This window comes from Perca flavescens, chromosome 10 (genome assembly GCF_004354835.1).
Source record: "Perca flavescens isolate YP-PL-M2 chromosome 10, PFLA_1.0, whole genome shotgun sequence".
In the NCBI taxonomy this organism is placed as follows: Eukaryota; Metazoa; Chordata; class Actinopteri; order Perciformes; family Percidae; genus Perca; species Perca flavescens.
The window spans coordinates 27,742,656-27,767,977 of NC_041340.1; the positions used below are offsets into that span (position 1 = coordinate 27,742,656).

At 43.1% G+C, this 25,322-nt stretch overlaps 1 long non-coding RNA gene across 2 annotated transcripts; it reads right to left on the reverse strand.

Moving 5' to 3' along the window:
- Positions 1–11,359: 11,359 nt before the first annotated feature.
- LOC114562895 (uncharacterized) lies at positions 11,360–24,216 on the reverse strand. 2 transcript variants are annotated; one of them, XR_003693553.1, is made up of 5 exons: positions 23,562–24,216; positions 21,617–21,693; positions 14,540–14,596; positions 13,916–13,940; positions 11,360–12,411 (listed from the first exon to the last, which is right to left on the reverse strand). It is a non-coding gene; the product is annotated as an uncharacterized LOC114562895 (long non-coding RNA). The 2 variants fall into 2 exon arrangements; XR_003693552.1 differs by having other exon boundaries at positions 11,360–13,940.
- Positions 24,217–25,322: the final 1,106 nt, after the last annotated feature.

Below are 25,322 nucleotides of genomic sequence, written 5' to 3' on the forward strand. Positions count from 1 at the left end.
CCTTTCGACGCAAAGGAGCAGCGGCTCTCTCCGAGCTCCTCACGGATGAGTGAGCTTCTCACCCTATCTCTAAGGGAGACGCCAGCCACCCTCCTGAGGAAACCCATTTCAGCCGCTTGTACCCTGGATCTCGTTCTTTCGGTCATGACCCAGCCTTCATGACCATAGGTGAGGGTAGGAACGAAAACTGACCGGTAGATCGAGAGCTCTGCCTTCTGGCTAAGCTCTCTTTTCGTCACAACGGTGCGATAGATTGAATGCAATACCGCACCCGCTGCGCCGATTCTCCGACCAATCTCCCGCTCCATTGTCCCCTCACTCGCGAACACAACCCCAAGGTACTTGAACTCCTTCACTTGGGGTAAGGACTCATTCCCTACCTGGAGAAGGCATTCCATCGGTTTCCTGCTGAGAACCATGGCCTCCGATTTAGAGGTGCTGATCCTCATCCCAACCGCTTCACACTCGGTTGCGAACCGATCCAGTGAGTGCTGAAGGTTGCAGGCCGATGATGCCATCAGGACCACATCATCTGCAAAGAGCAGCGATGAGATCCCCAGCCCACCAAACTGCAACCCCTCCCCACCCGACTACGCCTCGATATCCTGTCCATAAATACTACAAACAGGATTGGTGACAAAGCGCAGCCCTGGCGGAGGCCAACCCTCACCTGAAACGAGTCCGACTTACTACCGAGAACCCGGACACAGCTCTCGCTTTGGTTGTACAGAGATTGGATGGCCCTGAGAAGAGACCCCTCACCCCATACTCCCGCAGCACCTCCCACAGTATCTCCCGGGGGACCCGGTCATACGCCTTCTCCAAATCCACAAAACACATGTAGACCGGTTGGGCATACTCCCAGGCTCCCTCCAGGATCCTTTGAGAGTGAAGAGCTGGTCCGTTGTTCCACGACCAGGACGGAATCCGCATTGTTCCTCCTCAACCCGAGGTTCGACTATTGGCGAACCCTCCTTTCCAGCACCTTGGAGTAGACTTTACCAGGGAGGCTGAGAAGTGTGATACCCCTATAATTGGCACACACCCTCTGGTCCCCCTTAAAAAAAGGGGAACCACCACCCCAGTCTGCCACTCCTTTGGCACCGTCCCAGACTTCCACGCAATGTTGAAAAGGCGTGTCAACCAGGACAGCCCCTCCACACCCAGAGCCTTGAGCATTTCTGGACGGATCTCATCAATCCCCGGGGCTTTGCCACTGTGTAGTTGTTTGACTACATCAGTGACTTCCGCCTGGGAAATCGACGACAATCCCCCATTATCCTCCAGCTCTGCCTCTAACATAGAGGGCGATTAGTCGGATTCAGGAGTTCCTCAAAGTGCTCCTTCCACCGCCCTATTACCTCCTCAGTTGAGGTCAACAGTGTCCCATCCTTACTGTACACAGCTTGGATGGTTCCCCCCCCCCCTCCTGAGGTGGCGAACAGTTTTCCAGAAGCACTTTGGTGCCGACCGAAAGTCCTTCTCCATGTCTTCTCCAAACTTCTCCCACACCCGCTGCTTTGCCTCTTTCACGGCAGAGGCTGCAGCCCTTCGCCCCCTTCGGTGCCCTGCAACTGCCTCCGAGTCCTCCGGGATAACATATCCCGGAAAGACTCCTTCTTCAGTCGGACGGCTTCCCTGACCACCGTTGTCCACCACGGTGTTCGTGGGTTACCGCCCCTTGAGGCACCTAAGACCCTAAGACCACAGCTCCTCGCTGCAGCTTCAGCAATGGAAACTTTGAACATTGTCCACTCGGGTTCAATGCCCCCAGCCTCCACAGGGATGCCACGAAAAGCTCCGCCCGGAGGTGTGAGTTGAAAGTCTGTTGGACAGGGCCTCCTCCAGACGTTCCCAATTTACCCTTACACGTTTGGGCTTACCAGGTCTGTCCAGAGTCTTCCCCACCCTCTGACCCAACTCACCACCAGATGGTGATCGGTTGACAGCTCTGCCCCTCTCTTCACCCGAGTGTCCAAAACATACGGCCTCAGATCAGATGAAACGATTATGAAATCGATCATTGACCTTCGGCCTAGGGTGCTCTGGTACCAGGTACACTTATGAGCATCCCTATGTTCGAACATGGTGTTCGTTATAGACAATCCATGACTAGCACAGAAGTCCAACAACAAACAACCACTCTGGTTTAGATCAGGGAGGCCGTTCCTCCCAATCACGCCTCTCCAGGTGTCTCCATCATTGCCCACGTGTGCGTTGAAGTCCCCCAGCAGAACAATGGAGTCCCCCACTGGAGCCCCATGCAGGACTCCAGTCAAGGTCTCCAAGAAGGCCGAATACTCCGAACTCCTGTTTAGTGCATATGCACAAACAACAGTCAGAGTTTTCCCCCACAACCCGCAGGCGTGGGGAGGCGACCCTCTCGTCCACCGGGTAAACTCCAACACAGCGCGCTCAGCCGGGGCTTGTGAGTATCCCCACACCCGCCCGGCGCCTCACACCCTGGGCAACTCCGGAGAAGAAAAGAGTCCAACCCCTATCCAGGAGTATGGTTCCAGAACCAAGACTGTGCGTGAGGTAAGCCCCACCAGATCTAACCGGTAGCGCTCCACCTCCCGCACCAGTTCCGGCTCCTTCCCCCACAGAGATGTGACGTTCCACGTCCCCAGAGCCAGCGTCTGCTGCCCGGGTCTGGTCCGTCGAGGCCCCTGACCTTCACTGCCACCCATGTGGCATCGCACCCGACCCCAACGGTTCCTCCCACAGGTGGTGGGCCCATGGGATGGAGAGGGAGTTGCCACGTAGCTTGTTCGGGCTGTGCCCGGCCGGGCTCCGTGGCAAACCCGGCCACCAGGCGCTCGCCGACGAGCCCACCGTCTGGGCCTGGCTCCAGACGGGGGCCCCGGGCTTCCTCCGGGCAGGGTCACTCCATCTCTGCTTAGCTTTTCCTTAAGGTCAGGGTAAACTTATTTATCCCAAATGGGGAGATGTGGGTGGTCAAGATGCAGATGTGCACGAACCAATCTTAAAGACAGATACAAATACAAATAAACAATATGCAGTCCCCCCTTACACACACACACACAGAACACTGATATAGAGACAAATACATACTTCAATATGCAGTGGGTTCATAGAGTGGGCTACATGATCCCTGAAAAACGAACTCTGCATAGGGGGAATTTACGGGGGTAATCAAAACTGACCAGTTTAAATAAATAAATCTTATAATGATGAATGTAAATATTAACTGTTATAAAAGATGATAAGTGGTTGGCTTTCTCGATTCAATGTTATTGGCAAGCAAAAAAAAAACATGTTTTCAGACCCGCCCCCCCAACACACAGCACGGCGGATGCGACTCCTGAGCGCTCGTGAGAAGTCCGCGCTTCGTATCCTGGAACTCATATTTCTTTCAGAGGACTTTGTTCAATAAATCCATACTCTTAGATCCAATATTGATAGTCTTTTGTCCATATTTTATTCATTTTCGGTCCTTCTATTGTCGTTAGCTGTGATGCTTAAGCAGTTTTAGCTTTCCCATGATGCTTTTGAAAGTTTTTGACCAATCAGAGAAGTTGCTTTCAGGGCCCCTGAAATAAAGTCGGAAAAATACATATTTGACCAACCTACAATCCTGCAATATTTGTTTACAGAATTGTATGGAATTAAATACAGTTAAATAATAGTATGACTATCAAATGGCTGAAGATAAATATAAATTTTACTAATACTGGAACAACAGATTTTTATACATTACAAATGTGGTGAATGACTAATTTATGCTATTCAACTGAACTTGTTGAGATATGTAGAGCATGTTTTGTTTTGCTATGGCTCTTAAAATTCATGTGAAACAGCCTATTTGGGCATACGTGTCCCGGGACCTCCCTAGATAGGTGGAGTCAACTTCCGTGTTTTGTTACAGTTGGTTTTTACACCTGATGCAAACCATATGGGAGCACAAGTGAACTGCACTGACCACATTTTCAAGTGGACGTGGGCATGGATGTGTTCACACTTATCAAACGAGCAGGACTTTGGGGTCAACTTTAGCCGAATGAAAATTTAGCTATTCATATTGTCAAAACTTGGACCAGCCAGTTGGTCCTTTTGCTCGAAAAACAGCCGAGGCGTCTTTTTGTTGATTCTGACTGGGGTAACCCTTTCTTACCCACTGCATTGATAGACATACTTAATGCAAAATCTGAAAATCTGCTGCTGCAAAGGTTTTGGAGGAGACATTCAAACAGAAATACACTGAAAACTGTCCTCAGACTGACTGCACCCCATGTGTGTCCTTTCAGCTGACACGGCAGATAAACAGGGAGCAGCAGATGGCTGGTCTGGACTTTGATCACAGCGGCAGCCTTCAGCATACCCTGACGCACTGTATGTGTTTGTATTTGTCAGTACGGCCGATGACCATAGGTTTTTGCTGTTGACGCTGAAGACTGTCTCTGCCATTTTGTCTGTAAAAAAATGTCCATTCATTCAAATAAGCCAAAGGAAAAAAGTGTCACGTGACTAATTTTCACATCTATTAAATGTGGCGCATTGCACTGTGGGATTGTTGGCAGAAAGTAGTACACAACTCTGCTTTTTTGTTCCATTGTGAACATTTTTGAGGGGGCTATATAGAGCATTACCTTGCAGGGCAGCTGGATTCATGAGAGCAGGATCACATATCACACAAAAATCTGTTGTGTGACAGCAAACAATCTGGCGCATCAGGCTATATAGAGCATACATTTCACACTGAAATAAAATGAGCAGTAATATGCAGAGCACTTTATAGTCAATAGGTTACAGTGCAGATACAAACTCTAACACATTTCATTCAACAATATGGTTGATTCAAAACTATTATATTTCTTAGGGGAGGGTGGGTTGAGTAATCTGAGACAAATAGGCAGGTGGAGTAGAACAGGTATATGTACTGTAGGCTTGACAGGTGATTGGAGGTGTGGTTGAGGCGTGGCCCATTAGGTTTTACATAAGTCCTCTACATAATGGCAGTAATAAGAAACCTTTTCATAGGGATTTCTAAAAGAAAAGGCAGCCAGCTGGTCGACAGAATTTGTGTTTTTGAATGTAAAATGTAGCCTTTTGTTTATTTGACAGTGTACTAACAATAATGATACTATGTAACGTAAATGTAATTTTTGTAATGTCATTTAAAGACTGTGGTTAGCTTGAGGAATAATTCTTCAACTTTCTGTTGATCTACAATACCCACATATTTAGCAATAAAACAATACAACGCAATACATCAATATAATGCTGTATTTCAAAATGTACTTCTTTGGCTTTGTTGAATATGGAGCAATCCCATAGAATGCATTTGTAATTTAATAAAAAAAAAAAAAAAAAACAACCCTCATACATGATCATGTTACTGTCTGATTGTTATGTTTTCCAGTCCAGTCTGTAAGTACTTTCATTATGTTGTCATTGTACTCCGTCGCACTCGATTCAAACTGAACCTGTGAGGTTTAGCTGTTGACTCTGGCGCCACCTAGGCCGCAGTAGAGTCAGACAGGAAACCGAGAAAGCGGGGACGACATGCATCAAAGGTTCCAAAGTAAAACTGGGGAATGATGACCCGCTCCTTTACAAGAGGAGTCCTTCCGATATCTAAACTCTTCATCGTGTTGCATGATCCTGCACAGAATGTAGGGGGTGCAGTGTCTGTGTGTGTGTACACCTGAGGCCATAGTGTGTTGAAACTCACTCAGAAGATTATTCAGAAAGGAGTGGCCAAGACACACACACACACACACACACACACACACACACACACACACACACACACACACACACACACACACACACACACACACACACACACACTTATCTACCCTTCCACATATGTGCGTATTTAAAACAATAGAAATACTCTTTGCTGGGTGTGGTTCTCCTGACGGTTCACTGACTCACAACACTGTCATGGACACATGCACGCACGCACGCACGCACACACACGCACGCGCGCGCACACACACACAGACACGCACACAGAGGAGGTTGTCTAACCAGCATTATGAGTTATGAGTAACATCTGAAAAATAACATTTACAGTTTCTGTTGAATGACGACATTTACAATTATTCATTTGGCAGACACTTTTATTTTATTTTTTCCAAAGCAATCTACAAATGAGGTACAATCCAAGCTACAGTAGCCAGGCGTATCAGTGTCTCTGTTAGGCTTTAAAAGGTTTTAAAGAGCGGATAGCATAATAGTGTAGACTCGGGCTGGATTTTGCAGTTGAACATGTTGAACATTAAGCTCATACTCATTGTTTCACCAACTTTCTGATTTGATGCAGTTATTCCATTTAAACAAGCTGCTCAGAACTGCTTCTCAACAAGATGTCACAACTAGGAAAAAGAAGGGAGGGCGTGGTGCCAGATTGATTGATTAGAGCTGGAAACGCTTAGTGAAACTGAACAGGCTTTGTTGTGTCACCAGTGTGCTCCATAGACAACAGTAGTCATACCAGTTTGTTAAAAATAAGAATAGACCCACTATCTACAGACTACGCTACATGGTATCAATAATCATCAGTAAAGGGATATGTTAACTTTCATCGACACACTAGTTCATTCTTATTCATTGCTGCAAATGTTTCTGATTATTAGTCGTTTTTTTTGTTGTATTATCTTTTACTGTTACTGAAATTGCATGTCCAACTTGTTGAGATGGCCGCCCACCTAGAGCCAGTTTCTGTTTCAAGGTTTTTGCCTGTTCAACGGAGGTTTATACGGTGGCCGACAGGGGCAAACCTGCAACTTAAAGGTGCACTGTGAGTAGACAAACTACAAAGTAGACAAAACGCAAGCAAATTTACGAAAACACACATGCGGCGTGCAGCATTTAGCATAACGCGCTGCAAATACACACAACACGACCAAATACACAAACGCGCTGCAAATACACAAACGATGCAAAATGAAAAGCACACAAACCCCGAAAACAGAAAAACGCTGCATCTAGTTTACTCAACGGAAGACGAGGTTATGTCAGAGAGAGTGGATCATTTGTTTTCCTAATTTTTTTAATTCGATTTTTAATAAGTGTTCTACTTTTCAGTAACATATATGGGCTAACTAGTGTTAAGCTCGCAAGCTCCTGTAGAAGTCAGTCTCTAACACGGTAGCTACGTAAACCTGTTGCTCTTTTATAATACTGTAAAAGACTAGGGCCAAACGTTAAAATGAATATGAAATGCACCTTTTTAATGTCGCCCCTTAACTACTCATTTCTTGCCGTTTCCAAAACAAACCTCTCATCTCTCTCTCTCTCTCTCTCTCTCTCTCTCTCTGTGGGGTCAAGCTGTACCTCTTAGCGCTCCCCCTAGAGGCCTGGAGAACTTCCGTCGTGTAAACAGGATGCAGCGTTTTTTTTTCTTCTGTTAATTGCGTTTGTTTTCTGGGTTTGTATGCTTTTCATTTTGCATCGTTTTTTTCTCGTTTACACGCTGAAAATGGCAAGTTTTGAGAAAAATTTGGATTATTCAACATGGCAGGCCTGCTTTTTTTTTTTTTTTCGGGGAATGTTTGTACAGATTTATAAAGAATATATTTACGGCATTTCCTTCTCTAACTGGGACGTTTTGGGACCGATTGCCGTGGATGAAGTGCACACAGCGATGCATTGGTTCTTACATGCATGAGGTTTAAACATGTATCAGCTAATTTAAATAGCTCACGTTACTGTACTGTGTGAACAGTTAACTTCATTTAATATTGTATGTGGCGTTTTCTTTCGTGGGGTAAAAATGTTCCACTAAAACAAGTTCCTTCCTTTTAGCAGAGCCACCGTCGCTGTGTCCGGAGCTTAGCGCCGCCCAAAACAATTGTGATTGGTTTAAAGAAATGCAAACAACCCAGTTTTTTTCCCCCTCCTATCCTAGAATGCATCCCTGGTGTAACCAGACCTTACTCCAAAGCGCTGTGGAGATAGGTCTGGCAATAGCACATTTGTGCATTTCTTCTTCAGTGTACAGCGCACACTCAACTCTGACTGGACTGAATTCAGATTGTTGCTGTTTCACCTGATCATGTTTCCCTGTCCCTTTACTTCACACTGATTGTGAAGGTGGTAGTATCAGAGATGTTAGAGGAGTGACGAGAAAGCGACACACTCATAATTTCGAGTTCTGAAAATCATCATTTTAGCTGCCTGCCTTCTTCAGGATTGAATCCAACAGTCATCTGACTGGTATATTAGGGTCTAGGACAGGTGTTTTAAATCTAATCAGCCTGACCAAACAGTAGATGTGTAAACCAAGGCCATGGAGAGAACATTCATAGCCAAGAATGGCTTCTAACATCAATATGTTCACATGTCCAAGAACCAGCAAGCACAACTTTCAGATACGCATTAAAAGTCAGAGTAGAGCGCGTGTGTGTGTGTGGTTTTTTTTGTGTGTGTGTGTGTGTGTGTGTGTCTTTTGTGTTGGTCCCAACAGCTTTGTGGGGCCAAAATGCTGGACCCCACAAGTTTAAAGGGCTGTTTGAGGGTTAAGACTTGGTTTTAGGATTAGGCTTAGAATTAGGTTATGGTTTGGGTGAGGGTAAGGGTTAAGATTAGGCATTTAGTTGTGATGGTTGAGGTTAGGGTAAGGGTTAAGATTAGGCATTTAGTTGTGATGGTTAAGGTTAGGGTAAGGGGCTAGGGAATGGATTATGTCAATGACGGGTCCCCACAAAGATAGTGCCACAAACCTGTGTGTGTGTGTGTGTGTGTGTGTGTGTGTGTGTGTGTGTGTGTGTGTGTGTTTGTGTGACAGCCACATTCCTGTTGTCGTCCAGTCCAGAGTTTAGTTTAGTTTAGTTTAGTTTAGTTTAGTTTAGTTTATTTGTCAGGGACAATGTACAAAATACATTAATCTTACGAAAAGATGTTTTGTACCAGAGTTAGCTAATGCTAGTTTCCATCTGCAGTCCCCGGGCAGGTGCACACAATATTAAAACATATTACAAATAACTGTCAATAATAATAAGAAATACATGCAAGATTACACTAATCAGATGTTTAAATAAAAAACTAATCAAAAAACCATCACAACCTAAAATATATACAACATAGTCAAAAACATTTACCTCAAGTTTTAAGTGTGCTCACATAGCTGGTTATCAAGGATGTATTTCTTTAGGTTTTGAGAGAAATTATTCAAATCTACAGACAACTTAAGACTGCCTGGGAGTTGATTCCATTGTTTAATGGTTTTAAATGAAAAGGCTGTCTGTGCAAAGGCAGAGGATCTTTTCAGGATAGCACAATTTCTGTGAGCAGTGGAGCGTGATGTTCTGTTTGAGCAGGTAGGACCTGTCTCTCATACCTCTACATCAGATAGCAGCATAGGAGGAGCTCTGTGTCTGTTTACTGCTGTTGGATGGAGAAAACAAGTGAGGTTGATAACTGAGAACAGCCTGTAAACACATTCTCCATGTTCGAATAGGGAAGTTGAGTTCCTTGGGGACGAGGAAGGCCTACAGGCAGCTACAAGGTACAACTTCGCCACCGTGTGGTCACACATCATAATTCTGTGATTTTATGTTGGCAGGAGGAGCCAATATACTCAAATGTTTTCCTGTTTTAGTAAGCCTAGTTGCTTGTATTTTAATGGCTTTTTATAGTACATACAAAAGGAGTGTTTACCACTTATTAACACTATTAAACAGTAAGATCTCAATACTGTACTGGATACACAGTCACGGTCATGCACGGAGGGAAATGGTAACCACGGCCTGGATGTGAAAGTCAATAAATTAATACTAATAACTATGAAGAAAAAAGATCCAATAATCAAAATAATAGATAATAATAGTTATATTATAATAATTATAGATAATAATAGATCAAAATATGAAGCGGTTCAACTGTGTTTTTGACAGTGTAGTAACCAGATACATGCTTCCTTCTCCACAGTTGTGTCTCTGTCCTCTGTCCTCCTGGCAGCTTGGTTCATATGTTTCTGTCTCCATCTTTCCTTATACAGTCTATTGTCTCCACAGACTTTAGAACCTTTGTCTTTTTGTCTTAAAGGTTAGATCCACATCACAGCATCACAATATCTTTTGCTACGTTTATGCCTCGCGTCCAAACTCAATCGGCATTTCCCGAGCCCCTAAAACGGAGACATTTGGAAACACTGCTGACCCCGTATGAACTTGAAAACTCCCGGAGTGCTATGTACTCTGGACGGGCAGAAAGGGGACCTTTGGAAATGACGATGCACAGCAGTCAGTCTTAGGTCGCTTACATACCTTTCAGTAACAGTTCCACCCTTTCGTCGGTCCAAGCCAATAAATCCCTGAATATTAAACTTATACATCCATGATTTTCTGAGTAACTTCAGACAATCTGCTTCCTGTTTACACCGGCACGCACATGCCAAGTATCATAGGCTAGCTAATGTTACTGTAGGTGACGCTACATGGAACCAATCACAATAAAAAAATGCTCTAATGCTTTATTTGCAGCTATACAAAATAACCGCAATTATGTAAAAGAAATTGCGGTTAGACAATTATTTAATAATTGTGAAGGCCAAGTCACGGGAGACGTTTTACTGCAGAAAGACTACTTCCCTTTTCAGTTCTTAAAGGTCCCATGACATGGTGCTTTTTGGATGCTTTTATATTGACCTTAGTGGTCCCCTAATACTGTATCTGAAGTCTCTTTTATATAGACCTTAGTGGTCCCCTAATACTGTATCTGAAGTCTCTTTCCCGAAATTCAGCCTTGGTGCAGAATTACAGCCAATAGAGCCAGTCCCACAATGAGCTTTCCTTAGTATGTGCCATTTCTGTGTCTGTAGCTATTGAAGAGGAGAGAGGGGGGGGGGCTTGACCAACTGCCACTTTGCTCGTTTGAAAGCCATGATGTCTCTCTCTCTCTCATGGGTGGGCCAAATTCTCTGGGCGGAGCAGAGAAAGGTGAGGTAACCTTGCTCCTTATGACCTCATAAGGAGAAGATTCCAGATCGGCCCATCTGAGCTTTCATTTTCTCAAAGACAGAGCAGGATACCCAGGGCTCGGTTTACACCTATCGCCATTTCTAGCCACTGGGGGACCATAGGCAGGCTGGGGGAACGCATATTAATGTTAAAAAAACTAAAAGCAACACTATGTAACTTTTAGCCCTACAGGTTTCCTCATTGGAACTACAGCTGCAGTTAAAAGTTACATAGTGTTGCTTTAAGTATGTTTTGCTGATAATGCTTCTGTCCTTAAGTAGGATTTTAAATGCATGACATGATTACTGAAATAGATTCTTTTTACATTGTGGTTTGGATGTATTACTTAAGGAAACTTCCTAATCATTTTTTCTACCCTGCTTTCAAACTGCAGTATTCATACACAGTAAATGACAATACACAAATAGTTCTTTGTTTTGAATGTTTATTAAACAGAATGAGCAGTAATCAGAGCCTTCAAATGTCATAAACAGGAACATGACGTGACTTTGAACGGGATTGAAACGATAGTGAATAACGGGTTCCTCTCGTGTCTAAACACTAAATGCAGTCAAAACTGATTCTATAAAAACGTACACCATTATTGCACACACCACACAGAATGATGGTAAATACTGTAAATGGAATAGCTGATAAGCCCCACCCCCAAGAACAGTATTTCCAGGAATCCCCCTTTCTGATAGGTCAAGGGATTCCTGGGAAAACTGGACCCCAGGAGAGAGGAGAAGAAAAACGGGTGATGTCATCCATCCATCATCACACCACTGGAACGGGGGGGTACCCATTCCTCATGTGCAGAAGTCGAGCTGTGGTTTCCGTATTAGAAGATTTGAAAACGTCTTTTTTTTTTTTTTTTTTTTTTTTTCTGCCGATGGTGCCATGTCTAAACACATACATCATGGAATTTGGCGGACACACGTCAAATAATTTCCAACATGTGGTCAACTTCATTAATCTGACATTTTTAATGTTACATTTGATACTAGATCTTAATAGAAATGAGTGAGACATTCTTACATTAAGTCATTTATAAAATTAGTTAGAAATACAATAACAAAATATTTTATTATACAGTATATAGCAAGCAAAGGTGTGACTATTCAAATGTGTCCCTAATCCTCATTTTGGGATGAATTCTACAACTTGTTTTTTATGTCCTCTAAATTAATTGATTATCCCTATGAACTTTGGGAGATGGTCCAGTCTCCTCTAAACTCCTGACCGTGACCCACAAGGTGTTTGTGATTGCAGTGTTGCATCCTGGGTCATATCATCCTCCCTGTGTGAAGCAAACCAGAGCCCCGGAGACCTGCTGCTGCTGGGTGCTGTTACCTGGCTGTGGATACATGCTCCCACTGGTATTTCTGTCCTCCGTCCCGAGCTACAGTGCTTCATCTCAGACTACCAACTGACCAGAGATGCAGCACTGCACCATGGGCCACAGGGATGAATAACTCAACTGGAGAAACACAGGGATGAGGCAAACAGAGCACAGTCAGTCAGTTTAGAAACCATCTTATAGGTTATGGTTTTTCTTCACTAACGTTAACACATTTCTCTCTGTAATGAGTTCACACAGTTCTCTTTACCAATACGCAGTTAATCTAACATCCAAAATGCACTGAACCCTTCGTACACATCTCAGGATCAACTCTTGTCCCAGAACGCTGACAAAATTTGACTCGTAACAGTAACAGAGTGCCGAACGATGATCTGAAACAACACTAACAGCTGGTAGCATTAAAATATGAATCGCTATTGTCTTTGAAGTATCTCTTATTCATTCATCTATTTGGCACAAACGGTGTTTCCATTTCAACAAAAAGAAGGGCACTTCTTTATTGAATGGATTGTACATTTAACAGATTTTACAACAGTACGTAAAGATGAGCAAAATGTACAGTAAATAGAGGTTTGGAGGTGTTTGACTTTGAGTGAGAAAACCTCATGAATATTAAAAGATGTGGTCAGAGGCTGCATTTTGCAAGTTCTTTTGTGCTGAATAAATAAATAAATGAACTCAGTATTGAGAAATTAGTTTTTACCAAACCTGTTATTGCATCTTCTGCATAGATTTCTATTCTGATTTAACATTACATCATATAAACTGTCTTTACAGTTGACAAAGAAATAGTATACAAAAGAAAAAACCACAGACACTCAGGTGAGCCAACACTAGCTGATAGGAATCAGAATGAGCTCCATTCCCTGTTAAAGCTAGCATCAGAGTGATGCAAGTGATATTTGCCGCATGATGATGAGACATGATGACATCAGAATAAACACATTTCTCTCAGCATCATGAAGGACAGGGGTCTATTCTAAAGACAGAGGAGGAAACGTGGAAAGAATTCATGAAAGCTGAATAAAACATGCACAATGCTGTTCAAAGTATGGAGAGAATGACTTGTTCACTAAATCTACGGATTAATAGATACTGGCAATACTGTTGGAAATGGACTGGGTTTATGAACCCATTACATAATTAGTAATCGCTTACTGTATGAACTGGCATGTGTCTCCATCAGTATAATGTTTGTATGAGCGCATAGGTAAAATCAGGTTTGTTGTATTTCTGTTTCTTTAAAAAAAAAAAAAAGAAAACATACACAATGACCAAATGAAGACAGTCTTCAATTACAGCTAAGACATTTTAACAAAGTCTTTCTACTCACATGTCTGAAACACCAGTGAAAGCAGCGCGAGAGAAAAATAGCATGTGAATAAGTGTGTGTGTGTGTGTGTGTGTGTGTGTGTGTGTGTGTGTGTGTGTGTGTGAGAGAGAGAGAGAGAGGGATAGAGTGCACAGCACAAACATTTTTGTTGGGGAGGGGTAAACAGGAAATGATTTTAACCCCCAGTAGACCTATATAATACCAACTTCCTGTCATGCTGCTGCTCCCTCTCACATTCCACGTGTGTGTGTGTGTGTGTGTGTGTGTGTGTGTGTGTGTGTTACTCACCTCTGTACTTGCTCATCTCTGACATCTGAAATACAACACACATACTTGTTTGAAAGAGAGACACTGCAACAGCAGACATCTGATTACCTGCATGTGCATGTGCACACACACACACACACACACACACACACACACACACACACACACACACACACACACACACACACACACACACACACATGTTTTTACCTTAACAGACAGAGCACTTTACAATTACCTTATGTGTTTTTTGCACTTAACACAGTTAGGACTCATACATTGCATCAATAGAGCGAGGTAAATGTAATGCCCTTGACTGTATCTAAAAACAATCTATTTTATGTAGTTATCAATTTGATGTTAGTTTATCAGTTCATGTGGAGCCCCTGTATTTCCTTATTGTGTTATCTGTAACTATATTGCCCAGAGTTATGGTCAACGTCTAAAGCTAAAGCTCTGGACTTCAAAGAGGGAGGCAGTGGTGGAAATAGCTTCCTGTAATCTCAGCAGAAACCATGTTGTTCTGAAAGATAAGAAGCCTGTCTGGGAACTTTTCTAGATTCATATCAAATGTGTTATATTTTTCTGAAACCCGAATAAAAAGTGTAAAACGCTCTGTAGAGTCTTGAAGTTGTTGTCTCTTACCCCAAGTGTAAACTGTTGGAGCTCCATCTTTGATCTCCATTATCTCAACCGCAAGACCTGATAGAAGATACACATGTTTAAATAAACTGTATGGTTACAATGTTCTCAGTGACTTTTAATGTTATTTGAGCACCATCACTGACACTATATCACTGAGTAGATCAAGGAGAGAGAGAGAGAGAGAGAGAGAGAGAGAGAGAGAGAGAGAGAGAGAGAGAGAGAGAGAGAGAGAGAGAGAGAGAGAGAGAGAGAGAGAGAGAGAGAGAGAGAGAGAGAGAGAAGCCGGGTGTTTTCCAAGAATGCTCTGACTCTGCTCGGCTAGAAACTCCCAGTCTGCCCATATAAGGCCTGAGCCAGCCTTTTATTTTGGGGATCATGGAAAATGGGATTGCTGCTTTGGATAAACATTCCCTCTTCCAGTCTGTGATCGCTCCCACTGATAGCCCCCCCCCCCCACACACACACACACACCTCCTCCTTCTTCCAGCTGGCTACATTCATTCCCTTTTCTAGTCACAGTGGGGAGAGACTCACTTAAAAGGCAGCAGATGGAGGCCTTTATCTCACTCTGTCCTTCTCCCTCTGCTCTGGGCCCAACAAGTCCATATTAAGAAGAAAGGCCAGTGTGCTCTCTCTCTCTCTCTCTCTCTCTCTCTCTCTCTCTCTCTCTCTCTCTCTCTCTCTTACACACGCACAAAGAGAGAAAGCCACAGTCCCACAGTAGGTCATGTCTCGAGGTCTGTCTTGAGGGAGTGTTGCCCTCACTAAACCAAATCAACAAACAAATCTGCCCTCTCCCAGCCGGACTGTGTGTGTGTGTGTGTGTGTGTGTGTGTGTGTGTGTGTGTGTGTGTGTGTGTGTGCGTGCGTGCGTGCGTGCGTGCATGCTTGCATCATGTGATGGTACATCACTTCAAGCTTTAAGCCTGAATCCTGTTCTAGAGTTTCAGACCACAGGCAGCACCCTCATTTCTTCTTCATTACAATCATCATCATCATCATCATCATCACCATCATCATCATCACCATCATCATCATCATCATCATCATCACCATCATCATCATCACTACCAGCCTTGATTCAAATACACTTTGTTGAGTGAAACGTTTTATGATGCATTCTTGTCCGCTGTGTTATCTTAAACTTAGGATTTGCAATGTGCTCTGGGTAAATGTCTTAAATGCAAAGATGTTGGTTGGCATGGCTTTGGTTAGAATTGGATGAAAAAATACGTTATGTGTGGAATGGGTATAAAATATGATTGGGAAGAAGTTCAGCCCATACCTCCATCAGTGAATTACAGTCCAACACAAAGTGCCACTGTGTTCAAGACTGAATAAAAAGTGCGTTGAGACCAAGGCAGAATAAAGTTCAGTCTACATTCTTAAAGTAATAGTTCAACATTTTGGATTTTCTTTCTGGGAGTGAGATAGAATAGAACACTTTTGTATTGTCCACCAGGGTGGAAATGGGTCTTCAGCTCACCAAACACAAGAATCAACAGTATAGAAGGCAGACAAGCAGTTAGTTTAGTTAGTTAACAAAACTGTCGGCCTGTCTACATGATACAAGCCTTTCGTGATTGCGCACCCCCCCCCTCCACACACACACACGCACTTGCTAGTAGCCAAGGAGGACATGGAGGATTAAAAAAACATGATGGACTCTTCAGAAGAGGTCATTATCTTCACTTGAGTTTCTGCAGGCGAAAGTCGGCAGACGCCACAATCTTCTGACCATAGCCATACTGAGAAATCCAGAGAGAGTTGTGTGGAGCTGATAGTCTTAATTAGCTTTGTAGCAACTCATTTGGCGATGGCTTGGATGTAACGGACGTTCATTAATATCAAAAAGTTACGCACTAAAGCTTTAAAAACAGTTCATGTCAACGTCTGAGGCTTAAAGTCCTCAGAGATAAGAAGATTGATATCATTTTTATGTCTCTGTGTTAAGTATATGGAGTCAGGGTGCAGTTGGGGTTGCTACATCTGTTTAGCCTTTCTGGCTAAAGCTAATGTTGTCAGACGGATCCTCTCATCTCACTCTCGGAAAGTAAGCAAAAAAAAACGTATCTCCCAAAATGTTCAACTAGTCTTTTAAATCATTATTTGAGACGGCGCTCTGTTATTTGTTCCTATTCACTCAAAACAATCCATTGGATTTAAACATGTTACGTGTTCCAATAATGAGCTATGGTATAGGATTTTTCTGAAGTGGTGGACAATGAAAATCTACTTTGAGTTTGGACATTACATCATGTCAAAACTAGAAATCACTTCCTGCTTTCATTGTGTGTTTCCCCTTGCACAGACTGAGGCTCCACAATAATCTGGGCCAAAAAACCAAACCGCAGACTGACCTGGAATTCTACAGCCAGACTATATCAGAGATAAAGAGAGTTGAAATCAGTACAGACACTCTGCAACTTGGTCAGGAACGAGCCAGTACAGCACTTTGTATGTTTCATAGAACAATCATTTATAAATCTGTTTAGATTTACGGATTTCTCAATGGGGGAAACTTTCACATAAAATCCCTTTCTGCTGGTAACCAGTGACAAAAGCCTGGTTCATTGAGGGGCTCCAGAGCTGAGAGGGGCCCTGGAATCTCTCTTCCAGGAAGTTATCATGTCAGAGGAGCTGGTGATCTGCTGTAAGGGGTCCGAAATATCGAGCAGCTGCTGGTAAAATGTAGCTTTCCTTTCTTAAGTGGAGGTAAAAAAAAAAAAAAAATGCAGGTAAAACAGAAATATGACCTATTTTAAATTGCCATCAGGTTCTGATACTATCAAAGATCCTTTATACTGTACTAAAGATAACGCATTTCAAGCATCGCCAATGGTATGAAACTGTACACACTTCCTGTCTCCTAAAGGGGCGTGGCCTTGTTTAAAAGTGTGGTGAACATCGTGTAGATGGATGAAAAGTTATATTTGTATAATTTATTAATAATTAGTTGTTGTTTTTTTTGCTAACGTTAGATATTTACACGGTTAAAAGACATACTTAGCAACACAGAGATTAGTTTTGCTAGGGCGTTCACGAATGTTAGCTGACGTTAGCGTTACCGTGTTGCCAGATCTCGCGAGAGTTCGGTCCTGAGACAGAAAGAGGTCTCTTACAATTTAATTTAAGTTTGGGTTAAAAAAAGACGTAGAAACTGGATTTTGTAATGAGAAGAAAAAATGGAATGATACTAATATCTATATAATAATAGGATAAAGCTGACACTAACAAATGATATGTCAGGTGAATGTTATCACCAAAAACTGCAGAATACTGTTATTAAAGTTGAATATGGGGAACATGCATACATACATTACCTCCAATCTCAAATCATCTGACCCTCATTATATAGGCATACTGATTTCTCAGGTTCCATCCTAGTGTTGAGATCCTTAATTTAAATCTATGAATTTATCTGTGGATCTCCCAAAGCTATACAGAGTTCCCTGACAGGGTCTGCTGTGCAGTATGTGTGCAGAGTGCAGGCAGGCCCTTCAGCAGACTGGCTGTGTGTCCATGCTGTGGACAGGAAGCCACAATGGTTCACAAACATTTTGACGCCATGGCAGGCACCCCATTACAGCGAATCATTTTACAAGCCCCCTATGTGGTACTGACTTTGGCAATTCCTAGCGGTAGTATCAAAAAGCTACTTGGGCAAACAGCTGTTTTGCTCTTGACTAAAAGGTGTTGACAATATTTTGATCGCGATGCCCACAATGCATAATCTGGATTGGACAAAATGTTAGATAGCGAAAAGTAATACAATCCAGTACAACAACAAACTAAATTAACAAGTGTTCTAAGTTTTTGATTCATGAAGTACCACAAATGAAATCCCCTCCATCCCCATTGCTCATTATTCTATAGGGGCAATCAAAACCCACAATTCAAGTGAGTATGGATACTTTGAAAAGTAACTGAACTGAATTCTGCTTCTCCTTTCTGTTGTTACAGTAAACAGTAAAGTCCTGCAACATGTGGTTTTCCTTCAGTCCAGTACCGGCTCAGCCTCAGTCGTACTTTAGTTTCCTTTCACAGCTAAATAATGATTTCACTACCAACTGTATACAGATAGCACAGGAGGCAAATAATGCAGGGTGATGGGAGTCAGCACAGCCACTGTATACATACTATAAATACGGCCTGACTGATTTAATACAAACTCCCTTTAAAAATTTACATAAACTTAAAACCCAAACATTTCAACACTTTTCAATTGCATGCCAATAAAGCAGATTTGTGTCATTTTAATCAGAATATAAACCCTCTGCAATGGAAGGCAGTGTCACAGTGCAGACTACCAGCCCTGAGTGGGAACGTGTGTGTGTGTATATGTGTGTGTGTGCGTGCATGCGTGTGCATGTGTGTGTGGGTGTGTGTGTGTGTGTGTGTGTGTGTGTGTGTTTGCGTGTGTGCGTGCATGCGCGTGCGTGTGTGAGTGTTTAGGCCGGCTGTGATAACAGTCAAAGCCAATCTCTTCTGTTAAGCCAAACATTGCCTAATATGGTCTTCTTTCTCTTTCCTCTAGGCTCTGTAAATCACACACAGGAAACCCGCTCTCCATTTTATTCTGTCTGTCTGTCACACTAAATGTATTGCGCGCCACATACACACACGCGCACGCACGCACACACACACACACACACACACACACACACACACACACACACACGGCTAAACGACGCCTGTATAATGTGAAATTAATTTCTTTTTTAAATATTAAAAGCTTAAAGAGTCACCAAAAAAGTTAAATAGAGTCAGATGTACTACTCCCCAGACTGAAGTGCTAAACACTGTGTCAGAGTGTATCTCAACAGAAACAGACCACCTACAACACAACCTAAACGTGACTGTAAAAGTGGATCTTAAAATCAATTACCAAATATGGCAATGCTGAACTGTGCACTAAGTCTAACACTGGAGCCTGATCAGGGACATTTTGGTGGTGCAGTGAAGGGCTGTAATATGGGTTTAAGGGGGAGCCCGGGTGCAAAAAAGTACCTTAGAGTGTTGTAAACAGCTTAGGGCAATGTTTCCCAACCTGGAGGTTAGGGCCCCTCTAAGGGGTCTTACAGTAATAGTCACAGGATGATTAAGGAAAAATCTATGGTAGAATTATTGAAAAAAACATTGATTGGTTTACAATAACTGCTCCCTACTCATACCTACAGGGTGATGGACCTGCTGTCTATGGCTGATGTTGACAATAGAAAACCTCAAATGTATAAGCTACTGAAGTGCAAGACAATACATACTGTTTAAATGTATTAAAAAACATTTGCTGGAGAAATCATTGTTGGTTATCTAAAGCAGGAGACATGCCAACACAGCTACCGTCTACACTGTTCTCATCAAGTCACTTTGGTCTTTTGAGATTTTTGGAGTGTAGAAATCTTTTTCCAAAAGCAAATGAAAGGCTAGGTAGGCCTTTCAACATAATCAACGTCAGATGTATGTCAGCGGGAAAAAAGGGCACAGATCTTTTTCTTATCTTTAAGAAATGCATGAGGTCTAACATTAGCTGACAAATCACAAAGGTCGGTAAGGTAGTTTACTTTCACGTTGTGTGACCACTCCAGACGTGATGTTCACTGTGATGGCTTACCTAACTCCAAAAGAAAACTCAAACTTGTTTTTATAGAATTTAAATTATATATATATATAAAAAAGTCTACGTAGGGAGGAAGTCGGGGTGGATAGAAGGGTCAAACTAACACAGGACCTTCACCCAGGAGACTGCTGGTTACTTTATTTTAACTTATTTTAACTCAGGTAAGTTACGGAACTAACAAACATAATTATTTTAACCCAAACCATGATCTTTTCCTAAATTTAACCAAGAAGTTTTGTTGCTGGCTGTGCAGGTGCACTGACTGCTCGTGTTGCTGGACATTTTGTAGTATAACACACAACGAATTGCGCATTACTTCCCGTAAGATGCCATACGAATCGTTGTGTGACGCTAAAGGCATTTCAACTTAAAGTAAGCCCTGTGTGCAGTCCCTTTTTCAAAAATGTAATAACATGAGTAGGCCTGAGAGCAGAAAGAAGGTGGAATGTCAGTTGAATCGCAAATGGTGAAGCAGTTTAAATTTCAGATGGAATGAAATCATTGGAGATAGTTGAAGTGTGTGCACTGTAAATCCAAAAATGTCAGTTAAACCAAACAGCTTATAGTGTCACTGGATCAAAAAAGCTTTGAATGAAGAAAAAAGCAAAAAAGACTCAAAGCCTAAAAAAGTGAAAAACTCATGCATGCGTGTCTCAGAGTAGGTGTGGATTGACTCATATGGTAAAATAGAAGTGTAGCTGCTCCGCGAGGTGGGCGAGTGGTCAATGCTCATATAACACTTCTCCCTCCATCTCTTTTCCTGCATTCTTCTCCTTCCACCCATTCCTTTCACCTTCCATATGCCTCTCCCCCTCTTCCTACCCCCCTTTCCCTCTCCCCCTTCCCCTCCTTCTCCTTCTCCGATGGGAAATTGACCCTGGGAATCACGGTCTCTTGGTCCCAGAGGAGGGGGGCTGGTGGGAGAGTGTGTGTGTGTGTAAGGGGTTATGTGAAAGTCCTCCTAACCCAGTGCCCCCAAGACTTCTGACCGCTCAGTAAATAAATACAGCATTTCCTCCTCTCCTCCCTCCATACACTTTCTCATGTCCATCCCAGTCCTCAGCAGGACAGCAGTTCCTGTCTGCCAGGGCTTTAACACGTATTTCATTAGCTGGATCTGGGAACAGGGACCTCGATATGACGCTCTGTTACATTTTAACCCCGCTCAACTCTGTCCGACTCACCAGCCACCTTCTCAACGCAAGCAGCCAAGAAGGAACGTTAATGCTACTTAAGGGAACCTTGACTGTCAGAGGGAATTAGGATTCAAGAGCATAACAAGTGACAGCCACATTGTGCCATCAGCTACTAACAGAAACATGTTGCTATTGAAAGTATGCAACAGTGGTTGACCTCAGCTGGTTTACAGAACACTTAAGTCAGAGGAAAAACTACAAAAAATGAGATATGTGTGTGTGTGTGTGTGTGTGTGTGTGTGTGTGTTTTGGTGCTCCTACCTGGTCTGTTTCTTGCACACCTCGAGATTGTCCTTCTCCGTCATCTGTCTCGGAGCATGAATACACACTGCAGTGTCCTGGGGGAACAGACATGAGTTATGTGTACACGTATAATATGTATGTTTATGTGTGTGTGTGTGTGTGTTCATGACTAGCAGTAGTTTCTTCAGTACATGTTGTTCATGGTGTAAATTTGGACCCAGTCATTGATGCTGGCCTCCTGTGTGACATGAGACGCTGCGTGAGATTGATGTCAGCCATACTGTGGGAGGGTTTCAACATCAGATCCTTGATCTGTTTTTCCCATTTAAGGACAGCACCGCAGACTGCCCAACACTCCCCCAGGATTTGATATATATATATTTTTTTTTTTTTTTACACATGACCCTCATCCCTCCAAGCGAGTTGAATTTGAAAAAATCTTAAACAGTGGCCAACCTTTTTGACCTGTGACACCTTAAAACAAAGCATGACTTGCATGTATCTACTCTTGGTGATCAGTTCAACCGCAGAATGATTTTCCCTTCTCGGATAATAATTTCAGTTGTGAAATTTAGATTATTCACACAAAAATGCATAGGTTATAACAAATTCTGAAAAAAATAAACATTTTGTATAGCAGACGTCTGGTTTTGTTTCCACTTCCCCTTCCTGTTAATCATCTCATGACCCCTAAGATTTATCTTGCAACCTTTTATTGAGTCACAAACCCCAGGCTGGAAGCTACTTTGCTGATGTGTGCAAATGGATGGGTGAAGACAATGAATTCATGTTATTACCATGTAACAAAAATGAATCCTAAGTCCATTCCAGGCCAGTTCAAGAGGAACAAGTGAAAATGGCATTTTAATATAATCCAGAGTGCTGTACAGTTAGAGTCCTGTTACTCTCTCAGTAAACACTCAAACACTCAACTCATTTGGCTCAGTAACACAGTTTCAACCAAACAGGAGGAACAGAGCAGTGAGTGGGCCTTTGCAAACCTTTAAAAACCATCCCGGACTACTCTTAGTCACATATACTTTGCATGATGACTGAGCATTTATAAAAGTATACCATAGTGTTTTTAGACTTTTAAATGTATTTTTCTTTCCCTCCACATTTCTTTTGTTCTGCACTCAATCCACTATGGTCTCTCTTAACTCGCACCGACTCAAAACTGGCTTGAGTTAAGTCATTCATCTCAAGGCCTCTTCACACTGTTTGCTTCATGACACTCTGCGTTGAATGTCAGATTGTGCGATGAATGTCTACTGAATCTGTTACTTACGAGAAAAGAATCAATCAAGGACAGGTCATTAACTCCATCTATCTGAGAATACAGAAAAAAAACAAGCTTTTTTTCCTTTTTCAAAAATGGCTTGTACATCTACATACAGATGTGGTATTAACATATGTCTTTGGGCGGTTAATGTTGGCATTGGCCAGCACATCTTGGCATCATTTCATGCTGTATTGCCATTGGCTGTGTTATACACCTGGGTTGGAGCAGAGGTCACATGTTGAGAGTTTGTTCAAATTTTCTGACACTGTCCAAATCTCTAATTTAGCCATCAGCAGATGTGTCTCACAGTGAGATCGGGGACCACTGTTTTGGATTGAAAAACTAAAATATTCACTGTTTCACTCACAATTGTTAACTTTAGTTTGGGACTGGCCAAAATCACGCAGTGTGGAGCGCCTCAAGTCTTTGTTTTTATGATTTATTGCCGTTGTAATGCTGTGTAGACATTTGGAATACATTTTCAAAAACCTTACTTTGACAACATCAATCATGTTGACACTATGTACATTGACCTAAGGCGAGCACGTTTCAAGTTGCTGCCTGGATAATGGAAAAGCACTTAAAAAAAAACATGGTATTTTTTTTGTAATGAATACATGATTTATAGTAGAGCAACAAAACATTCAAAAACACTGGTTTGAGTAATCTGTCCGATCATACCTTATTGAGTCCTCTGCTGCAGGGCAGCTGAGGTGTTGCTAGGAACATCTACAGCAGCTGGCAGGCTGCTTCACTGCTTCGCTGCTGGACTGATGTGCTTTCTCAAGGCTTGTCATCTCCCCAGGCAGCTTACTTGGTTTTCCTGGGTGAAATGAGTTGGCTGTCTGCTAAAAGGCTGATCTTGCAATAGTGATGAGTTGAGGAGCAGGTTTGCCCACTGGCACTCTTCTGAAGCTTCAGTGTTCCCACAATAAGCTGCAATTCAAATCAGACGGTAATAGGACTGCTCATCAGTGTGGGACACCCTCTGCTCTCTGTGTCTCTCTTATGAAGCAGACGGACTGCCAAGCCATGCATTCCACTGTTACCTTGTATGGTCAGTGGGGGGGCGGACCTTACACCAGGGAATGCCCACTCTAAACATGACTGATTGGCTGATGTCAGAGGAACCAAGAAGCCTCAACTAGTGACCTGTAGAGCCTGTCTGGGAAAGATGGAGAGACAGAGGGACAAACAGAGAGGAGAAGGGAATGAGAAAGAAGAGGGAGGAAAAAGAGGGAAAGAAGGGGGGAGATTAGGAGTGGAGGAGGAGAAGTAAAAAGGAGACAGAAGCTGAGAAACAAAAGGGAGGGAGCCGATAAAGAGAGGAGGGAAGAAATGGGAAGGGAAGAGGGGAAAAAGAAAAGAAGGGAAGAAAGAATTAAAAAAGGAGGTGTGTGTGTGGGGGGGAGGGGCGAGGCAGGGTTGGGGGGTATTTCCTGAAAAAAAGCATTTGACAATTTTCATATTTCTTCTAAATTTGGGCTTTTTCTGCATCAGGCAGCTGACTGGACTGGGCGACAAACTGAAAATACCACGTGGAACTTATTACATTGCTGAAAGAAGGAAGGACATACAGAAAGACAGATGGAGAGAGGGAGGGAGCGAGACAGGCAGACAGAGAGAGGGAGAGAGACAAAGAGGGAGAGAAAGAGGGAGAGAGAGTGGCCGAGAGACAAACAGACAGACAGACAGACAGACAGACAGACAGAGGGGAGAGACAGAAAGAGAGAGAGAAACAAACCGACAGACAGATAGACAGAGAGATAGAGACAGAGGGAGAGGGTCAGACAAAGTGAGGGAGGGAGGGAAGAGGGAGGGAGGGAGGCGGCTGGGGCCCTTCTGTGTGGAGTGCGCCTGCGCAGGGTTCCTCTGGGTGCTCCGACTTCTTCCCACAGTTCGAAGCCATGCAGGTTAAGTTCATCTGCTTAAGTGACGACTCTAAATTGCCCGTAGGTGTGAATGTAATCGAAGAAACAGCTCTACTCCAAGCTCCCTCCAGATATCAGAGCCCCCCACCCTATCTCTAAGAGTTAGCCCAGCCTCATTTCGGCTGCTGGTAGCCGCAATCTCTTTCTTTCGGTGACTACCCAAAGCTCATGACCATAGGTAAGGGTCAGAACATACAGTAGATGTTCTAGTAAAGAGGTCACGGTCTGATGACGGCAACAGAGCCACATCATCTGCAAAGAGCAGACACACCGATTCTGAGGTCCCTACAGTGGACACTCTCCTCCCCTGGCTGGGCCTTGAGATCCTGTCGATGAATTTCATAAACAGAATAGGTGAAAAGGGACAACCCTGGTGGAGGCCAACATCCACTGAAAACATGCTTGACTTTGTACTGAGTATACGTAGACAGCTCTAACTTTGGTTATACAAGGAGCGGATGGCTCCCCGGGCCAGGTCCTCCAATTTCTCCAACATCATTGCAACAAACCG